General features: G+C 44.0%; 1 long non-coding RNA gene across 2 annotated transcripts in view; it reads left to right on the top strand.

The window, feature by feature from the left end:
* LOC134929331 (uncharacterized) overlaps positions 1–12,131 on the top strand; it is a 195,377-nt gene extending 183,246 nt beyond the window's left edge. For both annotated transcript variants that reach the window (XR_010178479.1, XR_010178480.1), the window contains one exon: positions 10,069–12,131. This is a non-coding gene — a long non-coding RNA (uncharacterized LOC134929331). The remainder of the gene's footprint in view (positions 1–10,068) is intronic.
* Positions 12,132–20,728: the final 8,597 nt, after the last annotated feature.

Below are 20,728 nucleotides of genomic sequence, written 5' to 3'. Positions count from 1 at the left end.
TAAACTTTCACCGTCAGTCTACCCCGGACATCTTGGTTTTTGTAAGGGTTCGCTGAAGACCCTGATTTGAAGGTCAGAGGTAGCGAAAGCAACACCTGCAAAGATGGGGGCCAGTTGTTCAGGTAGGGGGCGATCAACCCTGGTCCAAGTTGATTCAGTAAACCGACCAATCGGGTCGGCAAGGTATATCATGTGTGAGAAATACGGTTCACACACAGAGGTTTTGTGCGATGAATGGGAAAGAATGACTGTGCATGACGGGGAAAAGTTCCCACGGGTAGGCAGTTTTAGCCCCGAGGTGTTACAAAATCTAAGGAGAAGGATATGTCTCATTAAATCTGCAAAGAGACGGATCAAACATTATGATTATTTACAATTATGGCAACAGGAAGGTGAAATACAGAGAGGATTGGCTCAAGCGGCTGGATCTAACCCTATTAGAAAACTGATAGCCACCGCTCCACCACCACCATACATAACGGGAGAGAAAGTGGTTACAGAGAATGGCACACTGGTGTATGATAAACATGCACTTAGTAACTGTATAGATGTTAAGAATAATGTAACTAAGATTGTTGATGCTAATACTAACTCGTGCAAGCTGTACCCTGTGCCCTGTTTTAAACTTTCCCCAGGATTGTGACCAAGAGGATGAACCCACAACAATATCGGCACTCTCTCTAGCAGCCACCATAGCAGAAACAACAGTGGGCACGTCCCAACCAGTAAGAGCAGTATCAAAGGCCCCTAGTGGAGGGACAGGTGAGGTCGTATCAACTGGTAAGTATGGCACTGTACACTATGCTGAAACCATTACACCACATGTTGTAGAATCTACTCAGAATGATGTTATTGAACTTAATCCCGTTAGGGTAATTGCAGTACCAAATGGGAAAACTGACACTTCAGGAGTCACTCCTGTCAGAAACATCGCCATGCACTGCCACTTTTCCCGAACGGAATTAAGATCAATGGTGTCTGAATTCCCTGATCCTAGGATAGATCTAGTTGCAAGCCAAAAGTACATTAGAGAGCTAGGCCATACTGTAGAGCCCAATAACAAAGATTGGCGGACATTGCTGAGGGCATGTTTACCCTCCAATGTCGACTCAGCGAGTTTTATAACTGACTGTAGACTAGACGAAGAAGTACCCCTTACTGAGGAGTACAATCAAGATAATGTGAAAAGAATTAACTTGCAGCTGGGAGTATATTTCCCAGCTGTTGCTAAATGGAACAAAATTTTCTCCATCAAGCAAAAGGAGGGAGAAACAGCTGCTGATTATTTTCATCGGGCACTACAGGAAATGGCTAAGTATACAGGGATAGAATACATTAAGACAAATGTGAATCATAGAGAAGTAGCAGTATCTGTGTTAATGGATGGTTTAAAGGAAGTATTGAGGACGAGGTTACAGACCACCCAACCATGTTGGCGAGGTTTGTCGGTGGCTACTTTGAGAGAGGCCGCTATTGATCATGATCGGAACATCACCAGACACAGGGAGTCGCAGAGTGATAAGCTGATGGATGTAAGTATACAGGCCCTTACCACAAGGCCAACTCAGCATAAGTCTCAGACCCCTGTGGGTAAGTCAAATGTGGTAACTTGTTATTACTGTCATAAAGAGGGACATTTTGCACGAGACTGTAGATTTAAAAGTGCACAAAACTCATATCAACCCCCTAGACAACGACATGACACACGAAATTGGGATCAAGGACCGCAGAGACGGAGTTATGAGCCACACGCAGGGGAAACAAAAAGGTATCCCCCAAGAAGAGTCTGGCAAGTCTCTGATAGTTCCCATTTAACCCCTTCACAGGTAATAGCTGCCAGCGCAATGCAGGGAGGTCACCACATACAATAGGGGTGGGGCCACACCTGTAATCTGCAGCCAGTGAAATTAATTGCGAGCCTTGGAAGTGAACCCGAGGTCACAATTGATGTAGCTGGTAAATCTCTAAATTTCCTTGTAGATACGGGGGCGGCCAAGTCAGTGATAAATTCGACCGTGGGCATGAGAACCACTGGTAAAACAATTCCAGCCATGGGAGTAACAGGAGTAGTACAACACTACCCTTTAAGCAAACCTGCAGAGATTACGATAGGGCCTTTGCATACCAAGCATTCTTTTCTGCTGGCTGCATCGGCTCCGACTAATCTCCTAGGGAGAGATTTACTGTGCAAAATGGGATGTGTCATATATTGTACTCCTGAAGGTGTGTTCTTAGACATACCCGAAAACCACGCTCAGGAAGTGCAGGATATGCTAGACTCCCCAACAAGATTAATGTCACACACTGTTATTGTAAATAGGTGTCCGTCCAAGGTAGAGGAAATGATTTCCCAGATACATGAATCACTTTGGACCAAAGATGGACAAGACACTGGATTAATGGCAAACGTAGCCCCAGTAGTTGTACAAGTAAAAGATGGTAGGATAGCTCCAAAAATCCCACAATACCCTCTGAAGCCAGAGGTGGAGTTAGGAGTTTACCCTGTAATAGAGCGCTTGCTACAACAGGGCATTCTGGTAAGGACGTCCAGCACTGCCAACAGTCCCATCTTCCCTGTTAAAAAGAGTGGGGGGAGGGGTTACAGATTAGTGCAGGATCTAAGAGGGATCAACAAAATAGTTGAGAGTCAATTCCCCGTAGTGCCAAATCCAGCTGTCATCCTTATGCAAATCCCTCCCACTGCCAAATTTTTCACTGTGATTGACCTCTGCTCCGCCTTCTTCTCGGTACCTCTGCACCCTGACAGTCAATACTTATTCGCATTTACATACAGAGGAGTTCAGTACACCTGGACTCGATTACCGCTAGGTTTCATTGACAGTCCAAGTATTTTCTCACAGGCCTTGCATGATTGTTTACAGTCTTTTCAACCTGAGAGTGGATCAATATTAATACAGTACGTGGATGACCTACTGCTGTGTTCAGATTCACTGGAATCATCTCTGAGAGATACGAAACAACTCCTGTTTCATCTTTCAAACACCGGACACAAAGTTTCCAAAGACAAGTTACAATTATGCCAGACCAGGGTAAAATACTTGGGACACTGTCTGACACAAGGACTGAGACACCTCACCGCTGATAGAATTCAAGCAATTCGTGACATGACCCTGCCACAAACCCAGCAACAGATTAGAACATTTTTAGGAATGTGTGGGTATTGCCGTAACTGGACCCCAGGTTTTTCCATACTGGCCTTGCCTTTATAGGAGATGGTCTCCTCAAACAAACCTGATCGGATTTCGCACACAGACGAGTCTGAGATGGCATTTGAGAGACTTAAACAGTGCCTAACGCAGGCACCAGCATTAGGCATGCCAGATTATGGAAAACCCTTTGAGCTGTACGGAACAGAGAGTGCTGGGTGCGCGGCAGGTGTCTTAACCCAGAAGCATGGTGATGCCAGCAGGCCGGTAGCCTACTATAGCGCTCAGCTAGACACGGTAGCGCGATCCCTCCCCACATGCTTGCGAAGTGTTGCAGCAATAGCATTGCTAGTAAGTAAAAGCGAAGATGTAGTGCTAGGACACAACCTCACAATTCATACACCACATGCAGTGTCAGCCTTACTAAATTCGGCCCAAACCAGACACGTCTCATCAGCACGGTTTACAAGATGGGAATTGGCGTTGATGGCCCCCGTAAACATCACCATAAGGAGATGCAGCGCACTAAATCCTGCAACATATCTCCCAGGTGTGCCTGGACAGGCACAAAGGCTGGAGGATGAGAGTGATGGTGAAGGAGGATTTAGTAAGGAAAATGACACACATGATTGTGTGGAATATTTGGCCCAAAATTTCACGGCAAGGCCTGACATCAGTGACAACCCACTGGAAGATGTAGATTTTACTTTCTACACTGATGGCAGTTGTCACAGACAGACGGACTCGGGAGACTTGTGTACTGGATACGCAGTCGTAGATGACCAAGGTACCATAGAAGCGGAACCCCTAGGCCCACCACACTCAGCACAAGTTGCTGAACTGGTTGCCCTAACCAGAGCATGCGAACTGGCTTAATTGCAAGTCAGCCAATATCTACACAGATTCTAGGTACGCCTTCGGAGTAGTCCATGATTTTGGGGCCCTATGGCGCCTCAGAAATTTCATGACGGCAGCTGGCACACCCGTAGCACATGCAGCCCACATCAAAAGACTTCTAACAGCGATACAGGAACCCGACAGAGTGGCTGTTATCAAGTGCAAAGCTCACACGTATAGCCAAGACCCGGTATCACTTGGTAACAGCCGAGCAGACGAAGCTGCTAAATCAGCAGCCAGTAACCCCATACAGACAGACAGCACACAACTGATGGTATTTAATACTGTAAACACACAGAAATTATATGAAATGCAAAATTTGTGTTCACCACAAGAAAAGGCAGTGTGGAGGTCAAAAGGATATGGCCAGGAGTCCTCAGGACTCTGGACAGATGGACAGGGTAAGCCAGTGGCACCCAGAGCATACCTTCCAAGTCTAGCGGAAGCGGCACATGGACTGACTCATCTAGGCAAAGAAGGAATGTGTAAGTTGGTAAGAGCTTATTGGTGCGCCCCAGGATTTTCTTCCCATGCGGGTAAAAGAGCGATGACATGTCTCACCTGCTTGAGGAAGAATATCGGAAAGGCAATACCAACAGAGCCATCCCATATCCCTCCTACAGATGGTCCTTTCCAGGTAATACAAATTGATTTCATACAGTTGCCACCTTGTAGAAATTTAAAATATGTATTGGTTTGTATTGATGTGTTCTCAAATTGGGTTGAAGCATTTCCCGCGGCCACAAATACCGCTGTGTTTACTGCAAAGAAAATTGTGCAGGAATTTGTGTGTAGGTACGGTATCCCTAGAATCATTGAGAGTGATAGGGGTACCCATTTTACAGGTGAAGATTTCAAGCAATGTGTAAGTTGATGGGAATTAATAGTAAGCTGCACACTCTGTACCGCCCCCAGGCGAGTGCGAAAGTGGAAAGAGTAAACAGCACTATTAAAAACAAATTAAGCAAGGTAATGGCTGAAACAGGATTGTTGTGGCCCGAAGCTTTGCCAATCGTATTATACAGCATCAGAAGCACTCCCAGGTCCCCTCTTAATCTGTCTCCTTTTGAAATTCTGTTTGGTCGACAACCCCATGTTATGATTAACCCCCAGGATGATTTGAAATGTAACAATGAAGTCACTGTAAAGTATTTGGTTAAAATGAGTAAGCAATTGAGGAATCAGAATGATAATCTAAAGTTGGTGATTCCTGATTTGCCAGACAGTAATTGTTGTCATGACATTGAACCTGGGGATTATGTAATGATACGGAATTTTCTACGCTCAGGTTGCCTTATTGACAGATGGGAAGGACCATATCAAGTCTTATTGACCAGCACGACAGCATTGAAGGTTGCCGAGAGAGAGACTTGGGTCCATTCGTCTCATTGTAAAAAGGTTGCTGACCCAGAGAGGTCCCGTGATAAAGAACAGACGGTAGAGGTTGTATCACTAGAGTGTCTGTTCCGGGAAGGTTGAGACGACACCTGAGCGCTGAGAATAATAAGACCGGAGGCGTTTGTCGAGCCAGATTTCTTTTTCCCTTTTGTTATTTTCTCCAGTTCCCATCTCCCTCCTATTCTCCTTCCCCCTTCTTATTTTTCTCCTTTTCCTCCTATAAGATGGACTTGCCCCAAGAGACTGTGATCCGGATTTTCCTGTTGACCATGATGTTGACCAGAGCAGTCTGTTTCGGTGAGAGTACCATGGAGGTCGAGAAAGGATCTGGAATGGGTTCTGATGACCAGGAAGGAGGCGTAGTTTTCCAAGAGCAACATAATCACCGAGTAAAGGCGAGTATCAGAAAACGATCTGGTAGCATTGACAATAGAAGGAATTGTGAAGGATTGTTAGCTGAATAGAACTGCATCTGTAGGCATTGTGACAATATAGTTGAGGATGGGTGCATCAAGAAATGTCAGTCCAGTTTTAATGTCCACATGGACCGGCATCCATTGAGTGACTATCACTCCTTAGTGGGTAAAGTGTTAAATCAGACAGACTGTTGGGTATGCTCTCAAGTACCTCAAGGTCATAGCAAATCAGGACTAGTACCATTCCCTTTAACTGTAGGAGAGGTACTTGAGTTAAGTGGTGGGAGGCCGGTGGACAAGAGGTTTAATATCTCTAGTCCTCCTAGTTTGAAGCTCCACCAGTATCACGTGGATAAGTCCTTAGTATGCTTTAACATTTCCAATCCCCGAAAGCCGGGAAATTGGGAAGTGTCATGGAGTAATCAAACCATGACATTTTCATATAGAGCCGATAGAATGCCCATAGACACAGAGCTTATACGCCAGATCGCCAACAGTGGAAAATATTTCCGGTATAGGTATACTCTAGGAAGTAGGACCATGCGAGTTGGAGAAGTATCACCAGGATACTGTGCACATATCGTACAACCTGATACGTGTACTAGACAGATGGGAGAGTTAGGGTTAGGAGATTTCACATGGAAAATTTGTAACATGGTAATGTCATACTCTGTCCCATATGTTCTCCCCGATGATGCATATTTCATATGCGGGAGAAAGGCGTATAAGTGGCTTGCCCCAAACTCAGAGGGATTGTGTTACATTGGAAAAGTACTGCCTGAAGTAATGACTGTATCCCATAACAAAATGAAAGACATTCACCGCGGTGCCCAAGCTCCTTATACTCACAGTCATTACGAGCACGTCGTTAAAAGGCACCTGATAGAGAGGACAGAGCACTCGGCCTCTGATCTGATCCATGAATCCACCGGGATTCAATTCCTACTCGCGTTAGATATCACTCGTACTGCCAGAGGAGTGATAAATTATAAATATATATCTGCGCTAGCGAACTTGTTAGACAATATCACCGAAATGTATGACGACACGTTCAGGTACACTGGGAAAGAGTTACAAGCCTACAAATCAGAGCTGGTTCAGCATAGGATGATTCTCAATTATCTCACAGCAGTGACAGGCGGGTATTGTGTTACCCTAGCAACTCAGTATGGTGTAAAGTGCTGCACGTATATTACAAACAGCACTGAGGACCCGGCCGAGGTCATAGACCAAAAGATGGATGACATTTTGCAATTGAAGTGGGAGTTTCGAAGGAAACACAATCTCACACTCGCTGCTGTGGGTAATGAGCTGACCAGTTGGGTGTCATGGTTGAACCCACAAAATTGGTTCTCTGGTTTAGGAGAATGGACCCAAGGTATTATAATGGACGTAGGGAAATTTCTCTTGTGTATTCTGGGAGTCGTCATATTGGTTGGCCTGATATTTAGATGCGTTCGGACTTTAACGAAGTGTAAAGGTAGTACCAGAGTGATGAGTCTGAGGAGCGAGGACACTGTAATAACAACAACTAATTTGATTTATGACCCAACGATAGAGACAATGTTGTGATGAAAATGTGATTCCACGGTCCGTTTCTTTCACCCGTTTCTCCTTTGTTTTCCTCCAAGGTACAAAGACATCCGCTTGGAAGAAGAATTTGACAACCTCTTTTATACAGACCATTGATGAACTATGCTACAAGCCCCCAATATCCCTAGTGACTTTAACTTTTACGATAGCCCAATACTTTAGAGACTGTAACTTTATGGACAATGGAAAAGCTTTTGCTCGCTATTTATAGCAAAAGCACCGAGAGACATCAGACAACATGTAGATCAAGACAAGACATCAGACAAGACCTCAATCGGCGACTGTTTATTTAAACTCACATAGTTTACGACTGCATTTATAATGATTGTTTCTTATCTTCATCTCTACAACCTCCAGGTAATGACACACATAGTCGACAGGGAATATAGACACATATATCAGCATTCACATGTTCCCCCCCTTCATGTATCATCAACTAAATGTGCTCCCCATTTGTTGCAACCAAAAGCCGAAAAGAGCTCGGTAGAGTTTGACAGCCCATCCACAGACCCTTGATACGGGATAAGAAGGATTCAAATGTATACTTCGCAATACCTCGAAGCTTGATTTAAAACACGTACGGCACGATGATACATGACCCCTCAAACATGGATTTCATACACACATGCTTTTACTATCTCACTAGGTCATACTTTTCCTACCTTCTCCTCTCCTCCCCTTACCCAATCATAAAAAGGTGTTTACATGATGACATATATTTTTCTGTTTTGTTTAGGAAGTGGCAGTTACTGGTGACTGCCAAAGGGTGGACTGTCAAAGTCGAAAAATATCGTTATTCTCATGCCTTGTACTAACCCCATGCGCTTGCCCGTTGCACGTGCACATTCTCTCCCGTGCGTGCGCATATTCGCAGTTGCGTGATGGTGCCTCCACGGACATGCGCTCAAGCGCGTGGTATGTGCATTTACGGTAGAGTTTGTGTGCGTCTGGCGGGCGACTCAATTGTCACATAGTTAATCCAAATAGTGCATTTTGTAGGTTATGGTCTCCTTAATAATATCAGTAAGTTTGTTTAGTGTAACTGGTTTATGGACAGAGAAATCCCTCTTTACATGATACGAAGGGTCAGACAGGTTTTGAGCAGTGGTGTTTGGTATGCAACGGTAGAGTATATTATTAGAAACATTCCGGTATTGGTTTGAGAGCAATTAATCGCTCCTGCGAATAGTTATGTCTATAAGAAGTTTATGGACATTTACTATATTTGCAGTTCATTATCCATGCGGCGGGAATCCTGAGATTCCCTCCCACCTGAGCAGTATGAAATAGTCACAGCCCACCTGTTTGAATCAACCTATGACCTTTTGTTATAATGTGAAGACAGATTCCTGTGTCCAATGAACAATGAGATTGTAGGCCCCTTTGTAGTGTATTGTATGCAGTGTATATAAGGCAGCCAGTTTGGGCCAGCTCAGTCTACTCTCCACAAAAGGTTTTCATCACTGACTAACTTGAGAGCTGGTGACCAGGGCTGCGCAGCGATCATTCCCCAGTGTGTAAGTTTTTCTCTGTAACCAACTTGTTCTCTGTTTGTATTTGCCATACTCTCTCTCTCTCTGTTATTGTTACGCTGTTGTATATTGTATATGTGTAGTTATTATGTTTAGATATTGATGTTAGTCTGTAGTGTATAAAATGTTAACTGTATTTTCCCTTTTTACATAACTAAATCTCGTTAGTAAAGGTTTTGGAACCTTAGCAAGGTATTGTGTGTTTATTACATTGCTGAGAGTATTCAGAGCGTCTCAATCGCTCAAGAGGCTTTTATATAATAGAGGTTAATTAGCATTGCATTGTGTACACATTACAAAACCAAGGTTTACAGTATAGGCTCAGCCTTTCATTGTGTTGCATACAAGGTTTACTGTGTGTCATCCTGTGAGCGTCTGCGCCGCTCGTGTTCCTCTTGTGGGCACAGTGTCTGCTACGCTAGTAGCGTAGCATTACAGTACTCGGACCGCCTATAGCGTGCTCGATACCCAGCGTAAGCCATGAGCGAACGTGTCGCTCGTGCGTCTCGACCACGGCCTAGCGTCTGCTACGCTAAGTGTGTACCCTTACGGTACCCCGTACGCCCATTGCGTACTGAGTCTCTTACCAATATATAGTGAATGTTATAAGATAAATATTTTGCTTTATCACAACCCTTAAGGTAGGTACATGCTCTACAACAATCTATTGTCCGGTATATCATTCCGATGTGGGTTGGATTGATACAGTATATCGTGCACATTTTATAGTGTGTACCTCCCAAACCATCATTGCTGGCCTTTGTTCATTAAATCATTCCATTGGGTGTGTTGCACAGCCAATAGGATGATTCCAGTCGACACAGTGTAGTTACATACTTTACATTGCACCTTTGTACAACAGACAGTACAGTGTGTCGCTGTGCCACAATGTCAGAAGGTTTGTATCCAGCTTTATTTCAAAACTAATAATGACTTCAGCAACATGATAAAAATATAATTGTAAAAACTTATTAAAAAAATTAATATGATTCTATTACTACCATAAACTATACTTTATGGCCATTTCTTACTATACCCTAACTTTCCTGTCTGGTATTCTTACAGTCACCGCAGCATTCATAAAAGCAGCAGCTAGATAAGTTCTGCCAAGGCTGCGAGTGAGGAGAAGGGGCCATCAATAAAGCAGACAGAGGCCATGCGGCTTATGCAGAGTCCTGGATCATGGAATCATGACTTTGGCTCCCATGCTGGTGCCCCCACCTTGGAAAAGATCTCCATGGTACCGTATATTCCATTCTGATCACATTGAACTAAACCTGTGTATGGTAATATTTTCAACATTCTTCAATTATTCATATCTTCATTTGACTTTATTATTTATATAGTTTTGGACATTTGTAATCCACACCACTGGAGATATATTGTGATTATCCTCTACATTTTAGTCATTACTGGAATTTTAGCTAATTCAGTCATTCACTTTCCTCATTTATGAGTTTACATGCAGTGCAATAATCTTATGCAGATGGGCCTTCCATATAATACAGGTTGAGTAACCCTTATACAAAAATGCAAAATCCCCCATTTTTGGATCCCCTACTGAAATAATGACATATATATATATTATATATTATGTGTATATATAGATATTATGTGTGTGTGTGTGTGTGTGTGTGTGTGTGTGTGTGTGTGTGTGCGCGTGTCATTATCCCACTAGGGGAACCAAAAATGTGTGATTTTGGATAAGGGATACTCAACCTGTATTATCTCAGGACATGTGCATTCTATTTGTAATAACCATATGAAGGTGTGCTCTTTATACATAATAATCTTATGGAGATGTGCCTTTCATATATAATAATCTTGTGGCCATATAATAATCTTGTGTAGATGTGCCTTCCATATATAATAATCTTCTGGAGGGGTGCATTCCATATATAATAATCTTGTGGAGGTATGCCTTCCATATGTAATAATATTGTGGAGATGTACCTTCCATATATAATAATATTGTGGAGTTGTGCCATCCATATGCCATATGTAATAACTTTATGGAAATGTACTTTCAGTACATTAAAACCTTTTGGAGGTGTATGTTCTAAATATAATTTCCACATGGGGATGAGAATTCCAAATATAATAACCTTATTGTAGTCTACTTTCCAATGGTAGTCTGGGTTCCAAATATAATAACCTTATGGTAGTGTGCGTTCCAAAAATAATATTATAAAGATGTGTGTTCCAAATAGAATAACTACAATATCTTGAGATGTTTGTGTCATGTACTTGTAGTCTCAAACAGAGCCCAGGTCATGTAAATCAGGCTTTGGGACCAAGCTATACTTGTGCTACCCATAAAAGTACCAGAGCTACTGTAAGTACAGCAAGGATAATGTCAGTGTATTAGCAAAGTAAAAATCAAATGAAACAGGAAACTTTAAGCCTAAATACAATAGAAAATTGTCACAACTTTCTCTTCCAGTTGCTTCATTAATTTCATTAATTTGTAATAATGGCATGCTCCTCATGTCCGCACATTCATCCTTGACTTCTGCTCAATTTAAAACACAGGCACAAAAGGTGAGTGCGAGTGCCATTATATCAAGATCGTTTATGCATGAAATTGCACTGACACATCACATTTGCAGTGGTCATTATTGACACCTCATTTGCAAAGGTTACTGACAGCAATGACCTTTTTTGTGGCTGAGCCAATTCTTCAGGGAGACACAAATTGCCATTTACACCTGGAAATAACTGACCTTAAGCCTTGGAAAGAGATAACTTAATCCACCAGCTGGTATAGTCCAGTTTAAATCTGGGAGAACTACAGTACTTTATGATGAAAAATAGAAATAATGTTGGTTCCATATTTCGCATCTTGGATTGTAAGTCATAAAGCCACAAGCTGCCAAAAGTGAGCACAAGGGGTGATATTCACTAAACAGTGGCCTTTCAGAGCTGCCAAAGAATTTGCCACTTCATTTAAAGCGGCAACAGTAATAAATGCCAAATCAGGCATCTTTTGCATTTATTGCTATTGCCAATTTAAATTCAGCGGTCAAAGCTGTCAATTACAGGCAGATTTGAAAACACCTTGTTTAGCAAATATACACAAAGACACTTTCATATGTTTCACAGAGAATATTGTAAAATCTTAAACAAATGTAAACTCAGTGGTACTCTCTCACCACTTATTCCTTCATTGCTGAATAAAGACTGTTGTACAATAGATTTAAACTTATTGTCCCAGAGAAGTATACGGTCACTTTTGTAGTGGCCTCAGTAAATAAGCTATAAACTTGACTATAAACTTCCTATAAATTGTCATTTCTGTCCAACTGTAGACCCATAAGGACCAATACAGCAGCTTTAAAATGCGTTGCCTCAGTACAAATACCATTTTGTGTCGCCATGCTCCTACAGTATGTGCAGAATAAATGAATGCCAAATGTGCACCTATACTCAGAAATCGTTAATTTTAAGCCCCATAAATAGTGCCCTAGTTAATTTTCTGAACCATAGTAGTGCCCTAGTTCATTGTAGGGCCACCATTACACATTATACAAGATGGTGAACCCAATTTACATTATGACATGTGTGTGTGCTCAGTTCATATTATGGCACATTACAGATTCCCAATTCAGATTATGAAACATTATAATGCCCTCCAATTCATATTATACCACATTACAATGAGCAAGTCAAGGGGCATAACTAGATATATTCAATGCCCCAAGGCAAATCTTTGTAAGGGCCCCTCTCAGCTCTGGGACCCATAGGAGCTGCACTCCCTGTACCTATGGTAGCTACGCCCTTGCTTATACTTTCTGTTTATAACATTAGTTGGTGGTGCATGCAGGGGGGGATCTGAGTACCTAGATTACCTAGAGTAATGTTACCTGGTTGCCGTTGTAAAAAGGTGTTTGGTTAGATATTGCATTTTTTTGAATCCTGTAATGTCTGTACGGATGACAGTATCTCCAGGGTTGGACTGGGGCATGTAGGGCCCACCGGGGGAATACAGTGGTAGAGGCCCATGTTAAGGGGTGTGGCCAGTCTCTAGAGGTGGTGTGCCCAGCTGCCACATTGGTTTGCCTAACCATTTTGCATGGGTTGGTCCCCTAGATAAATTTAAACAGTAAATACTGTAGTGCATGCATGATAATGTACTAAATTAGTAACAGCACAGTCTGAAACCTGATTCCTAGAGGAGGGGGTGGGGCCCCAGGCAGTAGGGCCCACCGGTAGTTTCCCCTGTACCCCTGTGGGCCAGTCTAACCCTGAGTGTCTCTGATACTACGGCCCCTGTTAAAACATGCCATGGGTTTTTCGTATTTGAAGCATTTGAGGGTTTGGTCTGAAGAGACGATAGGCCAAAGAGCCTGTGCTGCCCTTTGGCCAACTCCACTGCTGGTAGGAAATTGCATTTTCCAAGGAATGTGCATTTCTTTACATTTGCTTTTTATCTGTAGTAGAGAATGTCTCAACAAGTTCTTAACTTCTGCTTGCTGTTGTAGAAGATCCCTTAGATTGTAACCCCTTACTGCAAATGTATCCGCTATGAGGTGCAGCCCTCGATTTCTGGCCTCATCATCACTTGAAATGCATGCTACGCATAGCATTTGTGACCTTGGCAGCCCTTTCTTTAGGGCTTTTGGAAGGTAACTAGATGACAGGAGTAGAGTATTCCTATCTGTTGCTTTGGTGTAAAGGCTGGTCTGTAATTTATTGTTTGTTATCTTTATTTGAACATCAAGATAATGAATAATGTGATGACTGAATTCATAAGTGTTTTTTTTTATAAAAGATTGGCATTGATTGGTTCTTTCCAACATAGCTATAAGTTGTTATTCACCGCCTGTGCAGACGATAAATACGTCATCTATGTACCTGGTGTACAGTAGACAATGTCGTTGACAGTCCAGGTGTTTAAAGAACATGTCTTCTTCCTCGTACGACATGAATATATTAGCATAGCTGGGTGCAACGGCACTACCCATCGCACACTCATTAAGTTGTTGGAAGAATTTGCCATTGAAAATAAAGTCGTTTCTGGTAAGGGTTAATTTAATGAAGGAAAAAACAATGGTTCCCTAATGCACACTGAGTGAATAATATTCCTACATAATAGTCAGATAATACGGAGATCTTGGTTGCGTATATCTGCAGATATAGGGTTAAGCCCCCAGGCCGATCGACAAGGCCTCTCCGTCACTGGGGGTCCCTAATATTAGGTATGGGTCCGGGGTGCAGGACCCCATAATGTCGGCACAGGTCGGCTACCCCAGGTCAGCACACAGGTGAGAGTTAATGGGGTTAATAAGAAGCACAGAAGTGCTATGTGAGTGGTGTGATTAAAATAATACAAAAATATATACAAAGTGATAGGGAAACTCATAAGTGTTAATAAAGTGTTAGGGTGTGCCGACCTGAAGCAGCCCAGCGATACCGACACAGGGGCCACCACACCCCACACCCACCCCATAAATAATTCCAAATATGTCTGGGTTGAATTCCCAGTGTAAGGCCACATGGTAATGGCTCCTACAGCATCTGAGAGCCAGCTTACCTGGGGATACCCCTGACTTCCCCCTATGGCAGTCTAGAGTCAGCAATCCCTCCTAATGCTGACCCGTTCATGCCTCTCAATACAATGCAAAAAAATGGTGAACTGCTCAATCAGATAGTGATGTCACTCAGGTGCTAAAAGGGAGGGGTAATTCTGTGAAGGAAAAAACAATGGTTCCCTAATGCACACTGAGTGAATAATATTCCTACATAATAGTCAGATAATACGGAGATCTTGGTTGCGTATATCTGCAGATATAGGGTTAAGCCCCCAGGCCGATCGACAAGGCCTCTCCGTCACTGGGGGTCCCTAATATTAGGTATGGGTCCGGGGTGCAGGACCCCATAATGTCGGCACAGGTCGGCTACCCCAGGTCAGCACACAGGTGAGAGTTAATGGGGTTAATAAGAAGCACAGAAGTGCTATGTGAGTGGTGTGATTAAAATAATACAAAAATATATACAAAGTGATAGGGAAACTCATAAGTGTTAATAAAGTGTTAGGGTGTGCCGACCTGAAGCAGCCCAGCGATACCGACACAGGGGCCACCACACCCCACACCCACCCCATAAATAATTCCAAATATGTCTGGGTTGAATTCCCAGTGTAAGGCCACATGGTAATGGCTCCTACAGCATCTGAGAGCCAGCTTACCTGGGGATACCCCTGACTTCCCCCTATGGCAGTCTAGAGTCAGCAATCCCTCCTAATGCTGACCCGTTCATGCCTCTCAATACAATGCAAAAAAATGGTGAACTGCTCAATCAGATAGTGATGTCACTCAGGTGCTAAAAGGGAGGGGTAATTCTGTGAAGGAAAAAACAATGGTTCCCTAATGCACACTGAGTGAATAATATTCCTACATAATAGTCAGATAATACGGAGATCTTGGTTGCGTATATCTGCAGATATAGGGTTAAGCCCCCAGGCCGATCGACAAGGCCTCTCCGTCACTGGGGGTCCCTAATATTAGGTATGGGTCCGGGGTGCAGGACCCCATAATGTCGGCACAGGTCGGCTACCCCAGGTCAGCACACAGGTGAGAGTTAATGGGGTTAATAAGAAGCACAGAAGTGCTATGTGAGTGGTGTGATTAAAATAATACAAAAATATATACAAAGTGATAGGGAAACTCATAAGTGTTAATAAAGTGTTAGGGTGTGCCGACCTGAAGCAGCCCAGCGATACCGACACAGGGGCCACCACACCCCACACCCACCCCATAAATAATTCCAAATATGTCTGGGTTGAATTCCCAGTGTAAGGCCACATGGTAATGGCTCCTACAGCATCTGAGAGCCAGCTTACCTGGGGATACCCCTGACTTCCCCCTATGGCAGTCTAGAGTCAGCAATCCCTCCTAATGCTGACCCGTTCATGCCTCTCAATACAATGCAAAAAAATGGTGAACTGCTCAATCAGATAGTGATGTCACTCAGGTGCTAAAAGGGAGGGGTAATTCTGTGAAGGAAAAAACAATGGTTCCCTAATGCACACTGAGTGAATAATATTCCTACATAATAGTCAGATAATACGGAGATCTTGGTTGCGTATATCTGCAGATATAGGGTTAAGCCCCCAGGCCGATCGACAAGGCCTCTCCGTCACTGGGGGTCCCTAATATTAGGTATGGGTCCGGGGTGCAGGACCCCATAATGTCGGCACAGGTCGGCTACCCCAGGTCAGCACACAGGTGAGAGTTAATGGGGTTAATAAGAAGCACAGAAGTGCTATGTGAGTGGTGTGATTAAAATAATACAAAAATATATACAAAGTGATAGGGAAACTCATAAGTGTTAATAAAGTGTTAGGGTGTGCCGACCTGAAGCAGCCCAGCGATACCGACACAGGGGCCACCACACCCCACACCCACCCCATAAATAATTCCAAATATGTCTGGGTTGAATTCCCAGTGTAAGGCCACATGGTAATGGCTCCTACAGCATCTGAGAGCCAGCTTACCTGGGGATACCCCTGACTTCCCCCTATGGCAGTCTAGAGTCAGCAATCCCCCCTAATGCTGACCCGTTCATGCCTCTCAATACAATGCACAAAAATGGTGAACTGCTCAATCAGATAGTGATGTCACTCAGGTGCTAAAAGGGAGGGGTAATTCTGTGAAGGAAAAAACAATGGTTCCCTAATGCACACTGAGTGAATAATATTCCTACATAATAGTCAGATAATACGGAGATCTTGGTTGCGTATATCTGCAGATATAGGGTTAAGCCCCCAGGCCGATCGACAAGGCCTCTCCGTCACTGGGGGTCCCTAATATTAGGTATGGGTCCGGGGTGCAGGACCCCATAATGTCGGCACAGGTCGGCTACCCCAGGTCAGCACACAGGTGAGAGTTAATGGGGTTAATAAGAAGCACAGAAGTGCTATGTGAGTGGTGTGATTAAAATAATACAAAAATATATACAAAGTGATAGGGAAACTCATAAGTGTTAATAAAGTGTTAGGGTGTGCCGACCTGAAGCAGCCCAGCGATACCGACACAGGGGCCACCACACCCCACACCCACCCCATAAATAATTCCAAATATGTCTGGGTTGAATTCCCAGTGTAAGGCCACATGGTAATGGCTCCTACAGCATCTGAGAGCCAGCTTACCTGGGGATACCCCTGACTTCCCCCTATGGCAGTCTAGAGTCAGCAATCCCTCCTAATGCTGACCCGTTCATGCCTCTCAATACAATGCAAAAAAATGGTGTACTGCTCAATCAGATAGTGATGTCACTCAGGTGCTAAAAGGGAGGGGTAATTCTGTGAAGGAAAAAACAATGGTTCCCTAATGCACACTGAGTGAATAATATTCCTACATAATAGTCAGATAATACGGAGATCTTGGTTGCGTATATCTGCAGATATAGGGTTAAGCCCCCAGGCCGATCGACAAGGCCTCTCCGTCACTGGGGGTCCCTAATATTAGGTATGGGTCCGGGGTGCAGGACCCCATAATGTCGGCACAGGTCGGCTACCCCAGGTCAGCACACAGGTGAGAGTTAATGGGGTTAATAAGAAGCACAGAAGTGCTATGTGAGTGGTGTGATTAAAATAATACAAAAATATATACAAAGTGATAGGGAAACTCATAAGTGTTAATAAAGTGTTAGGGTGTGCCGACCTGAAGCAGCCCAGCGATACCGACACAGGGGCCACCACACCCCACACCCACCCCATAAATAATTCCAAATATGTCTGGGTTGAATTCCCAGTGTAAGGCCACATGGTAATGGCTCCTACAGCATCTGAGAGCCAGCTTACCTGGGGATACCCCTGACTTCCCCCTATGGCAGTCTAGAGTCAGCAATCCCTCCTAATGCTGACCCGTTCATGCCTCTCAATACAATGCAAAAAAATGGTGAACTGCTCAATCAGATAGTGATGTCACTCAGGTGCTAAAAGGGAGGGGTAATTCTGTGAAGGAAAAAACAATGGTTCCCTAATGCACACTGAGTGAATAATATTCCTACATAATAGTCAGATAATACGGAGATCTTGGTTGCGTATATCTGCAGATATAGGGTTAAGCCCCCAGGCCGATCGACAAGGCCTCTCCGTCACTGGGGGTCCCTAATATTAGGTATGGGTCCGGGGTGCAGGACCCCATAATGTCGGCACAGGTCGGCTACCCCAGGTCAGCACACAGGTGAGAGTTAATGGGGTTAATAAGAAGCACAGAAGTGCTATGTGAGTGGTGTGATTAAAATAATACAAAAATATATACAAAGTGATAGGGAAACTCATAAGTGTTAATAAAGTGTTAGGGTGTGCCGACCTGAAGCAGCCCAGCGATACCGACACAGTGACATCACTATCTGATTGAGCAGTTCACCATTTTTTTGCATTGTATTGAGAGGCATGAACGGGTCAGCATTAGGAGGGATTGCTGACTCTAGACTGCCATAGGGGGAAGTCAGGGGTATCCCCAGGTAAGCTGGCTCTCAGATGCTGTAGGAGCCATTACCATGTGGCCTTACACTGGGAATTCAACCCAGACATATTTGGAATTATTTATGGGGTGGGTGTGGGGTGTGGTGGCCCCTGTGTCGGTATCGCTGGGCTGCTTCAGGTCGGCACACCCTAACACTTTATTAACACTTATGAGTTTCCCTATCACTTTGTATATATTTTTGTATTATTTTAATCACACCACTCACATAGCACTTCTGTGCTTCTTATTAACCCCATTAACTCTCACCTGTGTGCTGACCTGGGGTAGCCGACCTGTGCCGACATTATGGGGTCCTGCACCCCGGACCCATACCTAATATTAGGGACCCCCAGTGACGGAGAGGCCTTGTCGATCGGCCTGGGGGCTTAACCCTATATCTGCAGATATACGCAACCAAGATCTCCGTATTATCTGACTATTATGTAGGAATATTATTCACTCAGTGTGCATTAGGGAACCATTGTTTTTTCCTTCACAGAATTACCCCTCCCTTTTAGCACCTGAGTGACATCACTATCTGATTGAGCAGTTCACCATTTTTTTGCATTGTATTGAGAGGCATGAACGGGTCAGCATTAGGAGGGATTGCTGACTCTAGACTGCCATAGGGGGAAGTCAGGGGTATCCCCAGGTAAGCTGGCTCTCAGATGCTGTAGGAGCCATTACCATGTGGCCTTACACTGGGAATTCAACCCAGACATATTTGGAATTATTTATGGGGTGGGTGTGGGGTGTGGTGGCCCCTGTGTCGGTATCGCTGGGCTGCTTCAGGTCGGCACACCCTAACACTTTATTAACACTTATGAGTTTCCCTATCACTTTGTATATATTTTTGTATTATTTTAATCACACCACTCACATAGCACTTCTGTGCTTCTTATTAACCCCATTAACTCTCACCTGTGTGCTGACCTGGGGTAGCCGACCTGTGCCGACATTATGGGGTCCTGCACCCCGGACCCATACCTAATATTAGGGACCCCCAGTGACGGAGAGGCCTTGTCGATCGGCCTGGGGGCTTAACCCTATATCTGCAGATATACGCAACCAAGATCTCCGTATTATCTGACTATTATGTAGGAATATTATTCACTCAGTGTGCATTAGGGAACCATTGTTTTTTCCTTCACAGAATTACCCCTCCCTTTTAGCACCTGAGTGACATCACTATCTGATTGAGCAGTTCACCATTTTTTTGCATTGTATTGAGAGGCATGAACGGGTCAGCATTAGGAGGGATTGCTGACTCTAGACTGCCATAGGGGGAAGTCAGGGGTATCCCCAGGTAAGCTGGCTCTCAGATGCTGTAGGAGCCATTACCATGTGGCCTTACACTGGGAATTCAACCCAGACATATTTGGAATTATTTATGGGGTGGGTGTGGGGTGTGGTGGCCCCTGTGTCGGTATCGCTGGGCTGCTTCAGGTCGGCACACCCTAACACTTTATTAACACTTATGAGTTTCCCTATCACTTTGTATATATTTTTGTATTATTTTAATCACACCACTCACATAGCACTTCTGTGCTTCTTATTAACCCCATTAACTCTCACCTGTGTGCTGACCTGGGGTAGCCGACCTGTGCCGACATTATGGGGTCCTGCACCCCGGACCCATACCTAATATTAGGGACCCCCAGTGACGGAGAGGCCTTGTCGATCGGCCTGGGGGCTTAACCCTATATCTGCAGATATACGCAACCAAGATCTCCATATTATCTGACTATTATGTAGGAATATTATTCACTCAGTGTGCATTAGGGAACCATTGTTTTTTCCTTCACAGAATTACCCCTCCCTTTTAGCACCTGAGTGACATCACTATCTGATTGAGCAGTTCACCATTTTTTTGCATTGTATTGAGAGGCATGAACGGGTCAGCATTAGGAGGGATTGCTGACTCTAGACTGCCATAGGGGGAAGTCAGGGGTATCCCCAGGTAAGCTGGCTCTCAGATGCTGTAGGAGCCATTACCATGTGGCCTTACACTGGGAATTCAACCCAGACATATTTGGAATTATTTATGGGGTGGGTGTGGGGTGTGGTGGCCCCTGTGTCGGTATCGCTGGGCTGCTTCAGGTCGGCACACCCTAACACTTTATTAACACTTATGAGTTTCCCTATCACTTTGTATATATTTTTGTATTATTTTAATCACACCACTCACATAGCACTTCTGTGCTTCTTATTAACCCCATTAACTCTCACCTGTGTGCTGACCTGGGGTAGCC

Source organism: Pseudophryne corroboree, chromosome 5 (genome assembly GCF_028390025.1).
Source record: "Pseudophryne corroboree isolate aPseCor3 chromosome 5, aPseCor3.hap2, whole genome shotgun sequence".
Lineage (NCBI taxonomy): Eukaryota > Metazoa > Chordata > Amphibia > Anura > Myobatrachidae > Pseudophryne > Pseudophryne corroboree.
This window is presented reverse-complemented; position numbering and strand designations above follow the sequence as displayed.